Below are 20,356 nucleotides of genomic sequence, written 5' to 3' on the forward strand. Positions count from 1 at the left end.
TGAGAGATGAGGGCATGATGGGATAGTTCCCTGAGCAGACCATCCAGGTCATCTGGTGGAATGCCTCATCACCAGGGCTCACAAGCAAGCACCAGGACTTGGCCTGGCTGGCAGTGAGCGGGACTCTCCCAGTGAGATCCTTCTTGAACAACAGGAACATCACCCTTCATGCATGTTGTCCTCGCGACAGCTGCAATGGAGTGGAAACTGTCACCCATCTCTTTACTGAATGCAGATTCGCAAAGAGTGTGTGGAAAAAGATATAGAGAGCTTTGTCATGATTCATCCCCAGTGGCAGCGTAATAGAGGACTCCTTTATCTATGAACTGTTCCCGGGGACACACTCTGAGTCCAACATCAAGAACTGCTGGAAGGCAATAAACTCTGTAAAAGACAGACTTTGGTCTGCCTGAAACCTGTTGGTCTTTCAAAATACTGAAATGTCGGCACAGGAATGCTACTGACTGGTGCATTCCAGGCTGCAGGAGTATGTGCTGAGGGGTGCAGTAAGGCAGTGCAGCCTATGCGAGTGCACTGTGGGGAAGGAGCACAATGTAGAATCATTACATTACCGGGCACTGAGGGGCGACACTGAGGGGAAGCTCCTCAACCAAGAGAGGGTGAGAAACAACAAGGTGTTATAGTAATGGTAATGCAGTACTGAGAGAACAAATATAATAATGTAACAATGTATAGATATTATGAGTGTAAAAAGACGACCAATTTTCTTGTTTGTAAATATTTTTATTTTCTAGACAAACTATGTCTAATGACGATGTGTGGAAACGAAAAGGTGCCACAGAGATCTTAATGTTATATCGAGAGACTAATGTAATAGGTACATTGATGAGAATGTATCAATATATCTGACACTATGAATGTAAAAATTCTTGAACAGTATTCTTGTTTTGTAAATAATTTATGGTGATAAAGTATATTTGTGGGGAAAAAATAAATTCCAGGCTGCAGGAGTACATGCTGAGGGACTCACAGAGGCTTGGTGCAGCCAACACAAGGGTGTTGTAGGGAAGGACAACAGTCTAGAATCCTCCCATTTGTGGGAATGATGGGCTGAGTCTGAGGAGATGTCTCTCAACCAACAGAGGGGGGAGAATCATGAAGGTGACACAGTAGAGGTAACTGTGTATTCAGAGAACAAATGTAACAGTATGTTGATGAGAATATGTGACTGACAATTATGAATGTAAAAAGACTTTGAGCGGTTGTCTTGTTTGTAAATAATATATTGTGAATGAAGTATATTCTTGATTTTAAAAAAAGGTGATAATTTCAGGTCATTGCACTTCATATATGCAAAATTTGATATTGTTGTGTGTTCCTTTATTTAGGTTTCTTTTTGACATTATTTTCACTATTCAGTGATTTTAGATTTATGACATTAACACCAAAGCATAAATTGTGCACTCTCAGTGCCAATATGTATCACACAAAACCAATGTTTTGGCACACAGCTATTGTTTAAAATTTTGTTTCCTTTCCTTTTCCAAGGTAAATTACAATGTAAGATTACTCCGTGTAAAAAGATCTAGGGTTGTACAAACTTACTAAATCCATCAGTAGCTCTTTGAGAGATCTCCTATGATCGTGTTTGGACTTTGTGTCTCTTCTGTCAGGATCTGAACTCTTGGTTACATGCATTAGAAGAGTTTTTAAATATCTCAGAACAGCTCTCCTCGTAAAATATAATCTCTTCCCAATTATATATCATTAAAATGTCAAGATATTATATGACCTTATACTTCATCCCATTGCACACCCACCTCCCCCTCCCCCTTCTCTAAATCTACTTTTTAATAACCTATTCCTTTAAGCAACATAATACTCTGGGATTTCCTCCTCATGCTGACGGAGTTCTTAAAACTGTTTATCTTTGGGCAAGTTGCCAGTTTCTCATGGTTTTAATATGGAAAGTCATGATGACATTTTTTTTGCTTTCTCTTTTCATGGTGTGTCTTTGCTGTATTCTTAACCCCTGTGGTTTTGCTAACTTGGTTTTTCTGCCTTAATAAGAGCATTCATCGTGTGACAAAGAAAGCATGTCACACAATGAATGCTCAAAATGATTCTGTACTGAGTTTATTTTCATCCTGTTTGAAGGAAACAGATGGGTATCTTTTAAATTGATGTTCAGAAAACAACTAACCATTCCTACTGAAGTAAGATCGTATTTTTTGGCTGCTGTGAAACAGGTTTGCTGCGTAAGTTACGCAGATTGATTGCCAACTGGTTTTGGCAAAAGGGAAGAGAAAGGGTTTCAACAATGGTATCGTGTCACAACTCTCTTTATATTACATGGATAATCCTTTCAACTTGCAAATACATTTAGTTTTTCTGCCCTTCATATAAAAACATTCTGAAAATAATTGTTTCACTTCAAATGGATGGCCCTGAGCCTTAAAATGCTGTATCTATGTTTCTGTACATTTGGATGTCATAATCATGTTCTGTTACTGGTTTTAAGATTCTGAATATGATATTGGTTTTCCACCTGGATCTCATTTGGCTAGCTGCATGCTGGTCTGATGCAGCTGTCATTGGAATCTTGTTCACATATTTCCAGCCTTGTGCTTTTTTGACCTTGGTAAGCTCCCTTGTTGCCAAGATATTATTGTCAGAGGAGAGGACGCTGGATAGAAACTTGGACACAGTTTGAAGTGACCGAGGCAAACCTCTATAAACCTCTTGCTACACATCCTTGCCAGCAGCCCTGACCCCTTGCAATTTGCAGTGATATTTTAGCATTCCTCATCATCCTCTTCAGTGTGTCTCAGCCACACAATTCAATCATATTACATGCTTATCAAATCGTTGTTAGCTACTGTGTAATAGCACCAGTATTCAGTTTTTTTTTTGCATGGCGGGAAAATTAAGGGATATGGGGAAAGGCATAGGTAGGTGGAGCCACAGCCAGATCAGTCATGATCTTACTGAATGAAGGAGCAGGTTAGATGGGCTCCTCCTGCTCCTATTTATTATGTTGTTACATAATGGAAAAAATATTTAACCATAAAGGAATATCTGATGTGATTTTCTTTGTGCAATTTCTAAAGCAAGATTTAGAAAAAAAAACTGCTTTATATGCTTTAACTAAAAATACATTCTGATTGGGGGAAGGGGGATTTGTTGTATGAAGTAGGTTAAATTTTGAACATGGCTATTTTTAAAAAAATTACTGACCCATTACTATCTGGATAGTTCCTTTAATGGAATGATTACTTTCCAGCATTGAATGCTGTCCAATAGCCTGTTATGAGTCTCATGGATTTGGTGGGAAAATATATGGATGTGGGTATGATTACCAACAGATTATATCTACCGATAGACTGTCTTTGAACTGAGATTGATCCAGTCATCATTTTCATGACATGTGCAATGTTTTATTGAAAGACTTTACCTACACTGCCCTCAAGTGTCAGCGTTAGCTGAAAAAGGTCATGGTCATCTCTGAGTTGGGACCCTTAGGAGTTGATCACATTTCTGCATGACACTGTGAGAGGTGCCAATCTTTAAGTGAAGTATTGCACCAGATTTATAGGTTCATGGGGTTTTACAGCAAGAAACTAAGCAACTATGATCCGATTCATTCATAATGACCAAAACTCCCCATCCATACTAATCCCTCTTGAATGCTTTTGAACTATATTTTTCCTGAACTTTCTTATTCGTGTACCTGTTCAAATGCCTCAACATCTCATCTGGAAAGTTGCTCCATATATCTATCACCTTCGGTGTGAAAATTTTATCCCTCAATCCCCAATTAAATTTTTGCCCCGCATCTTAAGTTTATGCCCATTAGCTTTCAGTGTTTTTTAAAAAAAGCTCTAACTATTAAATCTATCAACATCTTACCTAATTTTATTAACCTTCTTGAGGTCACCTTCAGCCTTCTCTGCTCCAGGGACACAGTACCAGCCTATCCAACCCCTTTCTATAACTCCATTCCATGCAACATTCTTGGGACTCTCTTCTACACCCTCTCTGGCTTAATCACATCATACATCTAAAGTGGCAGCTGCACACAATAGTGCAAGTGTGGCCTGATCTACAGTGTCACCAATATCCCAACTCCCATGGATACAATCCTCATCACTCTCTTTACCTCTGTCACCACATCCCTGGAACCAGGAACTTGTGCCCGAAGGTCTTCATTCCCCATTCCCCCTGCTCCTCCATTCATGGTGCAGCTCTTGCATTATTTTAAACAGTTATATGGCACTGTTAGAAGAAGAGCAGGAAATCAAGGCCTCTGGTGAACATGTGATAACAGACCAGGAACATTAGGAGTTAACAAGAAAGTCTGCAGATGCTGTGATTGTTGCTGAATACACAAAATGCTGGAGAAACTCAGCAGGTCACACAGCATTCATAGGAAGAAAGGGAATATAACCAACGTTTAGGGCCTGAGCCCTTCGTCAAAGTGTGAGCAAAAAGCAGACAGATGCCTAAATAAAAAGGTGGGGGGTGGTGCACAGGCCAACAGGAAAGAGGTCAGAGGTGGCTATGAGTGAGAGGGCAGGGGTAAAAAGCTGAGCTGATAAGGGGATGGGCTAGTTTTCAGAATGTTTTGTCCCTCTGTTCAAAATGTACCAGAGTTGTAAATCCACTGGGGGTAATTGGGCGGAACAGGCTGAGAGAAAATGTCTAATCTTGGAGCTTGGTTGTAGAAGGCACGGTGGGCTGCAACTAATGAGATGAAGGATATGGGAGTGTCAGTTTAGTTAGAATCCAGAGTTCAATGAGCATTAAAAGGGAAGGTAAATTCTTTGAGATTTCATAAATAACATCACTGACTATGATATAGATATAGATATATTAGTAACTGTGTACGTTTTAACATTCTACCTGTTAATAAAAGTGACATGTGATTGAAATACTTGCATCCAGGCTTGTCTCTGTAAACCCACCAAGCCCAATACTTTTCTCAACACAACAAATGGCGCTGCGAGCAGGGTTCAAAGAGTTATGACTGGACAAACATGGAGTCTTAATAACGTTGTGTGTGGGCATCCTGCTGAGTGCATGTATGATTATGTATCTGCTCACCGACAGGGACCCGGGTACACCCTGGATATACTGTACATCAGCCGGCCTGTCCCCTGCATCACCAAGGGATAGCATGGCGATGGACATCTTGGTACTGTGCTTAGAAAGCGCCCAAGTCCCAGGCCAAGGCGCGGTATGTGCAAGCCAAGAGAGGGCTCTGGTACCTGATGGATGACCATGCACTGCCTGCTTGCAGATGTTGGTGGTAAGGGTGCTCACATTTGCAAGTCAAACCAAAGAAACCAAGTATGCGAATCAGTGATCAAACAAATTCCTTTTTCTAGCCTCCCCCCTCACATTGGGGAGTGGATCCCACAGCACCCTGCTTCATCGGTGACACAAAGATCCTGTTTGGTCCAGGGGGAGCTGGTAAGGCACTGTCATTGAATTTGATTATGTGCCTTGTCCAGCATATGGAAGGCACTTGTGTATATATTGATCTGCTTAATTACTGTTGAGTTTTTTTCAAATACATCTTTTTGTTCTTTTATTTTACTTCGCAGTTTTTATACTCATAATATGAATTATCGTGTTGAAAGATTATTAGGTTTGGTGGGTTCACAGAGAAATGAGTCTAGACACAAGTGTTACAATCACACGTAACTTTTATTAACACAGGAAACAAACAGGGAGAACGTTAAAACGTACACAATTACTCATTCACATAAGCAACGATGCAGACATTCACCTCAGACATCAGTTAGTATCCGACAATAGTAAATCTCTATTTGACCCTGCTCACACACTATAAACAGGGACTCATACACATGTTTCCAGTTCCCTCATCAATGTGGGTGTGGCTCTACTACGTATTGATCTATCCCAATACAACAGTTCAGCTTCAGTGTAGTTCATACCTTATCCATGACACTTCCAGCGATGTCCATAGTAGTGACCTAGCATGGTGCAGTGTCTGGGGCTTGGACCACAAGGCAGAGAGAGTGAATGTGCTCTGCACTGGTGCTAAATACTGTGCTAATCTGTGCTGCTAGCAAATTATGACTTTAGGTGATTTGAATTAGCCAGTGGCAAGATGTGCACTAACTAGTGGACAGAGTCCAACCTTGACCTGCAAATGATGTGACTTTCGAATAAGTTTCAGATGGGGAGGACACATGACTACCTGCAATACACACATTCCAGACAGGCAGGCAGGCCACGCTTCCTCCACACACAACATATACTCATTGGGATTTAGAAGAATGAGAAGGGACTGAGATGTGGAGAAAATTCTTCACGTAGAGAGTTGTGAACTTATGGAACTGCCAACCACAGCAAGTTGTTGAGGCCAGTTCAATAGATTGATTCAAAAGCAGTTGAATATGACCACATTGGCTAAAGGGATCAAGGAGCTTTGAGAAAAAGCAGGAAGTGTGTATCAAGGTTGTCTGATTGCCCTTGAATAGTGAATCAGGTTTTAAAGGGCTGAATGACCTTTTTCTGCAAATCTTTTCTTTGAGCAGTCTAAGGTAATTTCTTTGACAGGGCACCTTCATGTAACAATTTGTGATGTACTTCCTGACATTAACTCAGTGTATTTCACTCTCTCCAGATGCTGCATGTTTCCAGCATTCTCTGTGATTTCCATTTCCCAGACTCTGCAGCCTTTTGTAAGCTCCATCATAATTCTCCCTTTCCCCTATTCAAATTCATCTCCTCTGTTTGATTAACAAATCAGTTATGATTAACAAACATACACAACCCTCTCTCAGCCAGTGCCAGGACTGCTTATGTCGTTCAGACTCTGTCGCCCTTGGTTTGCAAACGGACTTTGCCTGTCATCTCCATCCTTCCTCCTGCCTTACAGATTAAGCTATTGTTTATGGACTTTGCTCCATTTTGATGAAAAGTCCTCATATTGAAACACTCACTCTGTTTCCCTATCTAAAATTGCAACCTGAGCTCCTGAGTATCTGTTTTCATTTCAGATTCCAAACACCTGCAGTTCTTTTGAAAAAAAAATCATTCAATGTTGACAACATCAATGCTGTTATAACACCAAATAAAACCAGCATGAACCAGTTTACAAGTTAACAGCAATTTCTATTTCAGATGTTCTCTCTCAGGATAAGCACATCCGTGATCTCACAGCTGCTGCTTTACCAAGAGCAAGTGGAGAGTGAAGTGATCATTTGTTTAACTGATGTCGTCAGAACTCCTTTTTCTTCTGTGAGAGTGTGTCAAGAGTCCTTTTTGCATCCATCTGACAGAACGTGTGGTCTTCAGAATACTTCTCCAGATGGAGAGTACATCATCTAAAAAAAATAGCACCGTTGGTGCTGGCCCAGAAAGGACGGGGAGCGGAGACAGTGCTCCTCCGCAGGATTCTACCACCCAAATCTTCTACCGACGGCCTGTTAAAGGACCTGATGGAGTCTTTCGTTCTTTTTCAATCTTATTTATTGGTTTTTATAATAAATCCAGAACAATGAAGAAAAGGGAACAAAGTTGAAAATGCAGTATCACATATATTAGGATAAAACTTCAAACAGTATAATCTTAGTCCCCTCTCCACTCCACTGGAAAAGACATCAAAAATATTATATATTTATATAAAAAACACATAACCTACTCTATTAAAAAAAGAAAAATAACCAAGCAGCTTATCCTGAGGGTTACATACATTTTGTAACTTTTGATTCATACCGTGAATCAAAAAACAAAGACTGGATCTCATCTGGATCAGTGGGTACATCTAATCACATTAAAAATACTTACATCAAAGTAAAATAAGACATAAAAGGTCACCATGTTCCTTCAAATTTCACCAATGAATAAAATACATGATATTGATTTTTTTCTAAACTTAAGCAGGACATAATATGAGAGAACCATTGAAACACTGTTGGAGTCTAGAGTGTTTCCATTTGAATAGGTTGGCTCTTCGAGCCAACAATGTAGAGAAGGTCACCACACATTGCGCAGGTACAGAAAAGCTCCCTACGTCTGGGTCAAAAACCCCAAATAAGAACAGTTATTGGATTGGGTCGCAGCTCCCCCTGAAATACAGTTGAGAAGCTATAAAAAATGTCTTTACAATAGATTTCTAAGGATGGACAAGACAAAAACATATCTGTCAATGTAGCAATATCAGATTGGCATCTGTCACAAGAACGGTTAATATTAGAAAAGAAACAAGCCAGCCTATCTTTGGATGTGAACATGATGCACCACTTTGAATTGGATTAATGAATGCCGGGCACATATTGAAGATGTATTCACCAGTTTGAGAGTTTTTTTCCCAGATGGAGTCTTATTTTAAAATTCTGTGACCGCAGCATCTCTGCCTAAGATAATAATGTTTCTGCTGGCAGTGGCTTCAAGTGGTTGAAGATTCTAGAGGAAGAAGAGAACTGGTGAAGAATACCAGAGAATGGGAAGAATGCCCCCATATGAGAAGGAGAAGCAGAGAAAATTACCCTATAGAATGGTAACCATGGCAGCATACCAGTGAGGGACACTGCAGCTGAAGAACACACAGGCGGCAAGCTGTTGGTGACTCAAATTGAGGCTACTGGCAACCTGCAGTCAAAGGACTCACGACAGGCTGCGGACCGCTGGAGACTGGTTGAAGTGGTACCAGGTATCGGAACCCGTTTGAGAAAGGGTGCCGAGGGCGGGAGGGGTCCTCAAGGGGCCTAGGGAGCTGAAAGCTTCCTGACCATGTCGGAGGTTTGGAACTGGAGCTCGGGTTGCCCGTGGTTTGGACTAAAGTGTTTGTGGTTGCAGATGTTACAGGAACACTGGAGTGAATCCCTGGCTCTGAAGAGACTCTCATTTGTTCCTCTTTTACTCTAAAAGGCACCTTACAGCAGACTAGCTGGAAAATGCAATTTCATATAATATTATGTCTGTTTTATGACATGACAATAAAATAATTATAAAACTTAATCCAGCAGTTTCTGGTCATGGTGCCATTTTGAGGATTTGTGGTGGGTCAGGCCTGGGTGGTAGGTGAGAGGGTGGTTGTCAATGGACTGTGGGGGAGATTAAGCCCACAATCCACCAACTCAGAGACAAGCACAATGCCCTTGATGGCTTATATAGAAACATCGAGAAACACAGAGAACACCATTAGAATCCTCCACAACAATCAGAGACTGATTTAAGATCTCTTACACTTTACTATATTTTTCTTTCAATATTGCACAGTCAGTTTGCTTACATTTCTTTATTTGTTTACATGTTTATGTATCTTCTTTTTTAAAATTTTTTAAAATTTTTCTTCTTGAGTAAAGTTTTTTGCACTACCACTTTCCCACAGGAAAAGAAATCTGAGTTTTATATGATGTCATAAATGTACTCTGATAATAAATCCAAACTTTGGAGCAGGAGTAGGTCATTTAGCTCCTTGGACCTGATCCAAGCTGATCATCTATCTCAATCATATTCTCTCTCTCTCTCTCTCTCTCTCTCTCTCTCTCTCTCTCTCTCCCACCCCCACCCAACCCCATCCCTTAATGTATTTTGCGTCTTGAAATCTTGCTTCCTTCTTCATTATATTCAGCAAGTCAGCCCACAGCAGACAACTTCACAGGATCACTACTCTCTAAATGAACAAACCTTTCCTAATCTTAATTGCCTGTGATCCTTTGTTCTTGACCATCCCTCTCTGACCTCTTGACCAATGCTTCACGTTTAGTCTTGTCTGGTCTTGTCAGAATTTTAAGTTGGAGTTGGATGCCCTCTCATTCTTCTGAACCCCAAAGTCAACTTGCTTTCACTACCTCTCCTCACGTGACAGTTCCACCATCCCACAGATCAGTCCAGTAGAACTTCTACTCGCTCTCTGTAAAGTATATCCTTCCTCTTGGAGAAAGTGCCATAGAGTCACGGAGAATGAATGAGACCTTTCAGCCCACCTCATCATTCTGAGTTGACTAGTCCCATTTGCCTGGATATGATCCATATCCTTCCAACCCATTTCTATCCAAATGGCATCCTGGGCATAATTACACCAAAGCTCAGTATAACTATAGTGAGACACCCTTACTCCTGTCCTCAAAATCTCCTGCAATTTAAGCCAACAGAATTTTTGGTTCCTTAATAATATGCTTTTGAAAATACTAAGTTGATGGTTCTCACTTATCTCTTCTGCATGTTAAATCCTCAAACAAAAACCAGTGGCTTCATCAAACATAATTCCACTTAGACTTTCATAAATCCACATTTACTATGTAATCCTGTTGAAAATTTCTCCCCTGTATTCATGTACTTTATAAAAACTCCAGCTTTTTCCTGACAACTAATGCTGGACCATTTGGTCTGTAGTTCTTTCTTTTGTCTCTGTTGTAAAATTTCCATCCTTCAATCTAAAAGGGGTGTTACTTGATCTTTAGTATTTTGAAAAATGATCATTAAACATCCACAAATTCCATACATATCTCTAGCTGTGTGATACAGACCTACAGGTCCTGGAGGTTTATCATCTTTTAATCCCATAAATTCCTTCACAATTTCTTAAACTCATTCTATTTAACTTTAATCTTTTCATTAGCCTCTTGGTATGTTTGGGAAGTTAATTAAAGCAGTGGACTACCAAAAGGCTCAGTGGCTGAAGGACGCACAAAGGCCACAGGGTGTTGGCAACACACAGTCCAAGGATTCACAATGACTGTGGTGTGCTGGAGACTGGCTCAAGGGAACCATTTAGTAGGATTTGAGAGGGATCTCATGGCAAAACGGGCTCCTGAAGGGCTTCAAGCACTGAAGGCTTCCTGATCATATTGGATCTGGAGCTCAGGTTGCTGACAGTTGGAAATGGAGCATGTGCGCCTGCAGAGGCTACAGAGGAGTTGGAGGTGAATCCATGGACACTTAGTAACTCTGAAGGGGCTCTCTTTTTCTTCTTTTCTCCTATTGTTAGGGGTGCTGGGCAATGTTCTTGGTGATTTTTTGTTTGCTTTACTGCAGACAAAATTTGAAGTATATAATGCATATTACATTTTAATGATTTATTACGTGAAAACAAAAGAAATCTTTCAACCTACTGTTGTGAGTGAGAGAACAGATTCTAAAACCAAGGACTCTGAACACTGTCTGGCAGTAAATGATTTTATTTATGAAAGACGAGTGAGGGAAAATGGTAATGGGAATAACACACACACAGCCACAATTCATGGTGAGCGTGGGAAAATGCTAATGGGAATAAAACACGCACCCACATAATTGAATGTCAAACATGGGAAAATTGCACCAGGAATAAAACACACATGCACAACTTACAGTGAGTGGGGGAAATTTGCATTGGGGATAAAATACACATGCTCACACACAATGAACTGGGTACATACAATCAAGGAAGAACAATACGATACCTACCACCCCTAGATCCAGTACAGGCACTATGCTACTAGGGACACTAACTAAAATACTTTTAAACCCTTTAACAGTGCACATCTCACCAATGCCATTCTATGGTACTCGATCTGGAGTGAAGCAGGATGGTCTCTTGAAGATGGCAAAGAGGAGAGCCGAGCACACAAAGAGACCTTTATATAATGCAGGGCAAGGGGGATCCAGTGGAGGTAATTTACTGAGTGTCAATGGCTTGGTGCCAGTAGGAACTAAATGATTACAACAGCCAATGGCCCTAGGCTATGTACAGGAAGGCTGGAGGATCCAGCCCAGGTCATTTACTGGGTGACAATGGCTCGGTGCCATCAAGGTTAAGTTGATTACAAAGGTATTTAAATTAGCCAATGACAAGGTGTGCAGTAATTAGTGGCCAGAGTCAAACCTTGATTGACATGTGATGTGACTTTCAAATAAGTTCCAGATGGGGAGGACACATGACCACCAGCAATACACATATTCCAGACAGGCTGGGAGGCCACGTTTCCTCCACACACACCTACATTTGAAGATTCTCTTCTGATGAAGTGTTTTTGATCTGAACCATCAATTTCCCTATCTCCTCAAATTCTGCCTTCTTTTTAAAAAAATCAGCATGGTCAAAGCTCATTCTGGCCCATGGAACTCATGCCACCCAATCACACCCAACTAACCTACTAACTCTTTTTGCATTGGAGGGTGGGAGGAAACTGGAGCACTCAGGGTGAAACCCATACAGGGAGAATATACAAACAGTGACAGATTTGTGCCTGGTCGCTGGCACTGTAATAGCATTATACCAACCATGCTACCAAACTGCAAAGTTTCTCTTTCACTATCCCTCTGTGTCCTTTCCTTCAGCTCCCCACCCCTTCCCTCTCTATTCAGAGAGCTAACCTCTCCCCATCACTTCTCTGCTTTTGGTTTATTCTGCCCTCCCATCCATATCCACCAATTAGTGGTTAGCCTGCAATCCTCCCCCTGCTCTCTTCTCCCTCCTCTCCTCTCTTCCCATCACCTTTTTATGAAGGAACCTGCCTGCTTTTTGATTATACCCGGTGAAAGGTTGAGGCCCAAAATGTTGGTTGCCCTTTACTTTCCATAGATGCTGTGTGATCTGATGAGTTTCTCCAGCACATCTGTATATTGCATTTCTCCACCACTTTGTTTTCTATGTCTACAGATTTTTTAAATTTAAAAATGTTGGTTTAATTGCTCTATTTCTTTGTTCTCAATTATAGCTTCCAATTTCTCTCTAAGGGGCTTACATTTGTATTCACTCATCTTTTTTTCCTTTTATATATTTGTTGAAGCTTGTACCCTGATGTTCCTCACAATTCCACTTTCATAACCATTTTAAATCTGTTCATCAAAAACTCGGTCCTTTGGTTAAATTCTACCCTCTCCAGCAAATTTATATGCTCCCTCCTTGGATCTAATACAATGCTGCACCTCATTTGTAAGCTCTGATCCTTTAATATTTATGCTCCAAAATGAAACATCTATCGACTGGAGTTTAGTTGTTGCTTATCAACAGCATACTTTTCAATGAAGTTCCCCCATCTACATATTAATCCATTTCTTATACTTCTGGAATTTTTTTTGTTTAAATTTAAAGCCCTAATTTCCATTTGAACTTCTTCATTTTCCATTTGAATGGAATTCTCTCTTTCCCATGAAATCGTCTTCCCCAAGAGATGAGACACAACAAAATTAGTAACAATAATAATTCCATTGCACAATAAGCAATTTAGGAAAGACCATTACCAATTTAACCCAATAATATATCATTCTAAGAAAACAACACAGGAATTCATCACATACTTTGGCCAATCCATAAAAGAAATCTCTCTTATTTTGCAGCAACATACACACAAAAGCCTCAGATATTTTGTGTTTTGCTCAAGTGTTCCAGTCTTCCTATTTGGGTACACAAACACACACACACACACACACACACACACACACACACACACACACACACACACACACACACACACACATGCCACATAATGTTTGTTCGGGCAACGTCTGACCGCGTGCATGTACGCAATCCCATAATTATTCAGATACAGTGAAAAAGTCTGCAGTGTTACAAACTAACAACCCTTTCAATTATTTATGGGACTTTGTTAACACTAACACAGGAACAGCAATAGAAAATTCACCAGACAATGGTAAATTCAAAATAATAGTTTTTAATTAAACTATTAACAACATAACATTTCTTATTTATTTCTAAACTTACTTAACCCTAAATTTAATCCCACTATGCACAAATGTGGGTGTATAATTAAAGTTCCACTCTGAAAAGTCAATCTTTAACAGTTCAGCATCATTTTAGTCCTGCTCGAAGGTCTTATGTTCTCAGTTCAGAAATAATTATAAAGCGCTTTTAAGCATCAGTTCTTTTTACTCTCAACATGGCTATTTCCTTCCATGATTAATTCACAAACCAGACAAGGGTTAAATAAAGTGGCAATACAAAAATAAATCCAAAAGACAGTCAAATTATCTTCCTTATTTCAAAAGCCACTGATTCTGTGTTCCCCATTTCCCAGGAGTAACACACAACAGCAGCACCAGTTCTGGTTATTGTAATTCAACCCTGTCTCTCACAAGGTTTCAACCCTTTGTCACAGGGGTTTTGACTTCTGTACACTCCAAACTGAACTCTTCCAAAACTGAACTCAAAATGTCTGAATTCAGTAATATATTTTTAAAAATCATGTGACTGTTACATCATCACCGAGGTGAGTCCCAATTCTTGGAAATCACATTACCATCACTTTTATTTCTACCAAAATTCTGTTCCTTTTTCAAAATCATTCCATATCCATAACAACCTCTGAATTCATCTCTGTTCAAGAGACGTAAATGGCTTTGATTAAAAACAGATGGTTTCTCAGCAGTTCTTGAATAATTAAGACCCACTTGAAATCCATTAGCTCTGTTTGTCCAAGACACTGCGACTCCAAGAATGAACACACTCTCCTCTGAAAACAATGAATCTCTATAAATGTGCTGTGATGTGTGTGTGACCCTGTACCACCTACAACTAACTTATTAAACCATATCTAGATAAAATATAATTTTAACATTATACTAAGGATTAACATAAATCCATTACAGCAGCAATTTAGAAAAAGGAATCGCTAATTATAGACACTTGTATACTGTAAACCCAAACAGATCCAACTGCCCCACTCTCTCCTCACAGCCCTGTATCGGTCCCAACTAATCCCATTATCCCGTGTCATTCCCCACACGATGCCACTGACCTGTTCTCTCCCCACAGCCCCATGTCAGTCCCCACACTGATCCCACTGCCCCACTCTTTCCCCACAGCCACGTGTCAGTCCCCATACTAATCGCTACATACAAATAAAAAGTTTACAGGTTTACTACAGTATACCATATAGCTTTGCTAAGTATATAATATGGTGTTTGCACAATGTCCAAATCACACAACGTCTTATTTCACAGAACTTATCATAGATGTTAAGGGATACGTAACTCTGTGTGTGTGTGTGTGTGTGTGTGTGTGTGTGTGTGTGTGTGTGTGTGTGTGTGTGTGTGTGTGTGTGTGTGTGTGTGTGTGTGTGTGTGTGTGTGTGTGTGTGTGAATTCTCGGGGGTATTGGTGTCCCCATACCAGAAGGTGATGCAGCCAGTCAGCACACTTTCCATCACTCATCTGTAGAAATTTGCCAGAGTTTCCGATGTCATACAAAACCTCTGCAAACGCCTGAGGAAGTAGAGGCATTGATGTGCTTTCTTCACAATGCCATTGGTGTATTGGGTCCAGGAAAGATCCTGCAAGATAGTGACTCCCAAGGACTTAAATTTGTTCACCTTTTTGACCTCATATCCCCGAATAATCACTGGATCGTACACATCAGGATTTTCCTTCTGGAGTTCAACATTCAGCTCCTTGATTTTGATGACATTGAGTGTGAGGTTATTGTTGATGTATCATTCGGCCAAGTTTTCATTCTCCCTCCTGTATGCTGACTCATTGGCTCTTTTTATACAACCCACTACTGAGGTCAGTGAATTTGTAGATATCATACCAAGCCACATCCAACAAAACCAAGGAGATGATTGTGGACTTCAGGAGGAAGTCAGGGGAACACAACCCAGTCTTCATTGAGGCCTCAGTAGTGGAGAAGGTCAAGAGATTCAAATTCCTGAGTGTCAACATCTTCAAGGATCTGTCCTGGAGCCTCCGTGTTGAGGCAATCACCAAGAAGGTTCACCAGTGGCTATACTTTGTGAGGTGTCTGAGGAGATTCGATATGTCACCAAAGACTCTTGTAAACTTCTGCAGGTGTACCATGGAGAGCAGTCAGGCCGGTTGCATCATTGCACCATCTCTCAGGACAATAATAAACTCCAGAGGGTGGTTAATTCTGCCTGCAAAATCACAGACACTAGACTTCACTCCATCAAGGACATCTACATGAGGCGGTGTCTTAAAACAGCAGCCTCTATCCTTTTTCAATGATTCACTGAGTAACAGTAGCAGAGGTGCAAAAAGACTGAAAAAGTAGAGACCCCAACCACCATTTATTGATTTTCTACCCCTGTCACCCAGGCCATATCCTCTTTACTCTGCTGCCATTGGGAAAAAGGTACAAGAACCTAAAGACGAGCACTCAGCAGCCAAGGACAGCGTCTTCCCCACTGCCATCAGATTCCTGAATAATCAACAAATCAAAGACATGATCTTATTATTCATGCGGTATTTTAATTTTTTTTATATTGTAATGTCATAAATTGGTTATTATATGTATGTTTGCTCTATGGTGCTGTCACAAAAACACCAAATTTCATGACTTGTGCATGACAATAAATTCTGATTCTGATAGTCATAGGTGTAAAGTGAGGAGAGCAGGGAGCCCTGTTGTGCTCCAATACTAATGGAGATTATGGTGGAAATGTTCTTATCAATCTTCACTGATTGTGGTCTGTAGGTGAGGAAATCGCAGATCCAATCACACAGTAGGATGTTAAATCCCAGGTCTTGGAGTCTGCACATCAGTTTTGAGGGGATGGTGGGGTTCAATGCTGATAAAGTGCATCCTGATGTATGTATCTTTGCTGTCTAGGTGTTCAATTCTTTGTGTAGAACCAGTGAGATATTTCTGGACTAGAGGGCTATCAATGAAATGAATGTCTCAGAGATCTTGAGTATCATTTCACAGACATTATATATCAAAGAGAGCAGGCAGCACTCTCCACTGCATCCTAATTCCAAAATTTCCCTCTGTAAGCACTTATCTTCAGGTCGAGAAATAAACAAGCTTTTACAGAAATTAGGATCACATTATGGAATAAAACTGTTGCAAACTACATCTAGACAATTACTATAATTTTTCTTCTTAAAATCTTAGTTTTGTCTAATTGTAAGAAAAATGTCATTAGCTTCCTTGACCTCATTTAAGGCTACAAGTTAGATTCCAAATAATATGTCTCACTGATCATAAATAGAAAGGTCCAGGCACTGCAGTAAAAAAAGGCTCTTTGCCAACTATTCTGGAGTTAATGGCAACTTTTCTGTATGAACTTTCTTCCACAGATCCCACCTTGTTAATCCTTGTTAAACACTCCAGCCTACTTCTGCTTTCATTTATAGAACCACAGAACACTACAGCACAGAAACAGGCCATTCAGCCTTTCTAGTCTGTGCCGACCATTATTCTACTAGTCCCATTAACCTGCTCCCATTCCATAACCATCCAGATATCTCTCATTCATGTATCTATCCAATTATTCTTAAAACTCAAGATCGAGTCCACGTTCAGCACACTCCCACCACTCATTGAGAGAAATTTCCCCTAATGTTCCCCCTAAACCTTTCCCCTTTCATCTTAAAACCATGACCTCTCATATTTATTTCCTCAATCTAAGTGGAAAAAGCCTACACACATCTATTCTGTCTATACCTCTCATAATCTTGTAAACCTCTATCAATTTTTCCTTCATTCTTCTTTGCTCTAAGGAATTATAGTCCTAACCTGTTTAATCTTTCCCTGTAACTATACTCCTGAAGACCCGACAACATTCTAGCAAATCTTCTCTTCAGATAGGCAGCCAGAACTGTGCATAATATTCCAAAGTTGGCCTCACCAATGTCTTAAAAATGTCAACATAATATTCCAACTCCTATACTCAACATTTGGATTTATTTTTTAGACCAAGATGCTAAAAGCTTTCTTTACAACAAGATTCCACCTTAAGGGAACAATGTATCTATATTCCCAGATCTCTTTGCTCTTCCAGACAGACTCCTGAGTGCCCAACCATTTACATTGGTTTGCCCTTCCAAATTGCAACACTTCACACTTGTGTGCATATTTTGGCCTATTTTCGCGGTTAGTCCAGATCCCTCTGCAAGCTGTGCAAATCTTCTTCGCTGACATCAGCAAACTTGCTGATCTAATTTACCACATAATCATCCAAATCATTGATATAGATAACAAACAATAATGGTCCCAACAAAGATCCCTGAGGCAGACCACTAGTTACAGGCCTCCAGTCTGAGAAGCAATTTTCCACTACCATTCTCTGTTTTCTACAATAGAACCAATTTCTAATTCAGTTTACAACCTCTCCATGGATACCTCCCATGTGGGTCCTTGTCAAAGGCTTTACTAAAGTCCATGTAGACAACATCCATAGCCTTTCCTTCATCTTGCTTCTTGCTAACCGCCTCAAAAAACTCTACAAGATTCATTAAACTCGACCTACCATGCACAAAGCCACGCTAACTGTCCTTAATCAGCCCAAAATACCTATATATCCTATCTCCCAGGACTCCTTCCAATTTACCTACTACTTATGTCAGGCTCACCAGCCTATAATTTGCTGGTTTATTTTTGGATCCTTTTTAAACATGGAACAACAATCCTCCAGCACCTTACTTGTGGATAAGAATGTTCTAAATATTTGTGCCAGCACCCCTGCAATTTCTACAATCATCTTCCTCAAGGTCTGAGGGAATAATTTGTCAGGCCAAGGGGATTTATTTACCTGTATTCACTATAAGACAGCAAGGACCTCATCCTCTTTAATCTCCATAAGTTACATGCCACTACTTCTTATTTCACTTCTTTTCTTATACATTAAGCCAAATTCTTGAGTATACTGATGCAAAATAAACTGTTAAAGATCTCCCCCATTTCATGAGGCTCCACACATAGATGGCCACTCTGATCTTTTAAAGGATCAATTTTGTCACTTACTATCCTTTTACTCTTAACATACTTCTAGAACCCCTTGAGGTTTACCTTCACATTATCTGCCAAAGCAACCTTGTCTTCTTTTTGTCTTCCTGATTTCCTTTTTAATTATTTTGTTACATTTTCTATACTCTTCAAATACCTAATTTACTCTTTGTTGCCTATACCTGCTGTACACTGGATTGCAAATATCCCTTGAAAACAATGGTTCCATAGGCCTGTTCATTTTGCCTTTAATCCTAATCTTTCTTATCTTTATCTTCTTTGGCTTGGCTTCGCGGACGAAGATTTATGGAGGGGGTAAAAAGTCCACGTCAGCTGCAGGCTCGTTTGTGGCTGACCAGTCCGATGCGGGACAGGCAGACACGATTGCAGCGGTTGCAAGGGAAAATTGGTTGGTTGGGGTTGGGTGTTGGGTTTTTCCTCCTTTGCCTTTTGTCAGTGAGGTGGGCTCTGCGGTCTTCTTCAAAGGAGGCTGCTGCCCGCCAAACTGTGAGGCGCCAAGATGCACGGTTTGAGGCGTTATCAGCCCACTGGCGGTGGTCAATGTGGCAGGCACCAAGAGATTTCTTTAGGCAGTCCTTGTACCTTTTCTTTGGTGCACCTCTGTCACGGTGGCCAGTGGAGAGCTCGCCATATAATACGATCTTGGGAAGGCGATGGTCCTCCATTCTGGAGACGTGACCCATCCAGCGCAGCTGGATCTTCAGCAGCGTGGACTCGATGCTGTCGACCTCTGCCATCTCGAGTACCTCGACGTTAGGGGTGTGAGCGCTCCAATGGATGTTGAGGATGGAGCGGAGACAACGCTGGTGGAAGCGTTCTAGGAGCCGTAGGTGGTGCCGGTAGAGGACCCATGATTCGGAGCAGAACAGGAGTGTGGGTATGACAACGGCTCTGTATACGCTTATCTTTGTGAGGTTTTTCAGTTGGTTGTTTTTCCAGACTCTTTTGTGTAGTCTTCCAAAGGCGCTATTTGCCTTGGCGAGTCTGTTGTCTATCTCATTGTCGATCCTTGCATCTGATGAAATGGTGCAGCCGAGATAGGTAAACTGGTTGATAGGAACATGCAAACTCTGTATTTTCAAAATTTTGCCTTCGAAGGCCATCCACTTACTGAATACACACTTGCCAGAAAACAACATATCCCAATCCAATCTTCCTGGATCTTTTCTCATTTCCTCAAAATTTTCCTACCTCCAATTTAGAATCCCAACATGAGGACCAGCTTATCCTTTTCCATAATTAACGTGAACCTAATGACATTATAGTCATTGGACCCAAAATATTCAACTACACATACATCTGTCACCTGACCTGTTCTTTTCCCCCCCCCCACCCCCCCCAATAGGAGATCAACTATTACATCTTCTCTTGTTGGTACTTCAAGACAATGATTTAGAAAGCTTTCCTGAACATATTTCACAAGCTCCAAGCCATCCAGCCCTTTCAAAGTATGGGAGTCTCAGTTCAATTTCACTTGTCCTTATCCTAATCCTACTTTCTGCATTCTACAGGTTTATTAATGCTTCGTCGTGAAAAGGGAGATTATAATCTACAGGGTATGGGCACATTATTAGATATTCTTCGTTGCAATGATCTTCTTCTGCCTCATTTGGGCCATAGTATTTTACTACTTCCTTTTGGGCCCTGACTGCTATTGGAGTGAGGTTGTTAGTAGCCATTATAATGTGATTAGCAATTGGTTGGCAACAC

At 40.6% G+C, this 20,356-nt stretch overlaps 1 long non-coding RNA gene across 1 annotated transcript in view; it reads left to right on the plus strand.

Annotated features, from left to right (window-relative positions):
- Positions 1 to 1,064: 1,064 nt before the first annotated feature.
- LOC138760979 (uncharacterized) overlaps positions 1,065 to 20,356 on the plus strand; it is a 50,550-nt gene continuing 31,258 nt past the window's right edge. Inside the window, exons 1-2 of the long non-coding RNA XR_011356030.1 lie at positions 1,065 to 1,136; positions 15,994 to 16,140. This is a non-coding gene — a long non-coding RNA (uncharacterized lncRNA). The remainder of the gene's footprint in view (positions 1,137 to 15,993; positions 16,141 to 20,356) is intronic.

This window comes from Narcine bancroftii, chromosome 4 (assembly GCF_036971445.1).
Source record: "Narcine bancroftii isolate sNarBan1 chromosome 4, sNarBan1.hap1, whole genome shotgun sequence".
NCBI lineage: Eukaryota > Metazoa > Chordata > Chondrichthyes > Torpediniformes > Narcinidae > Narcine > Narcine bancroftii.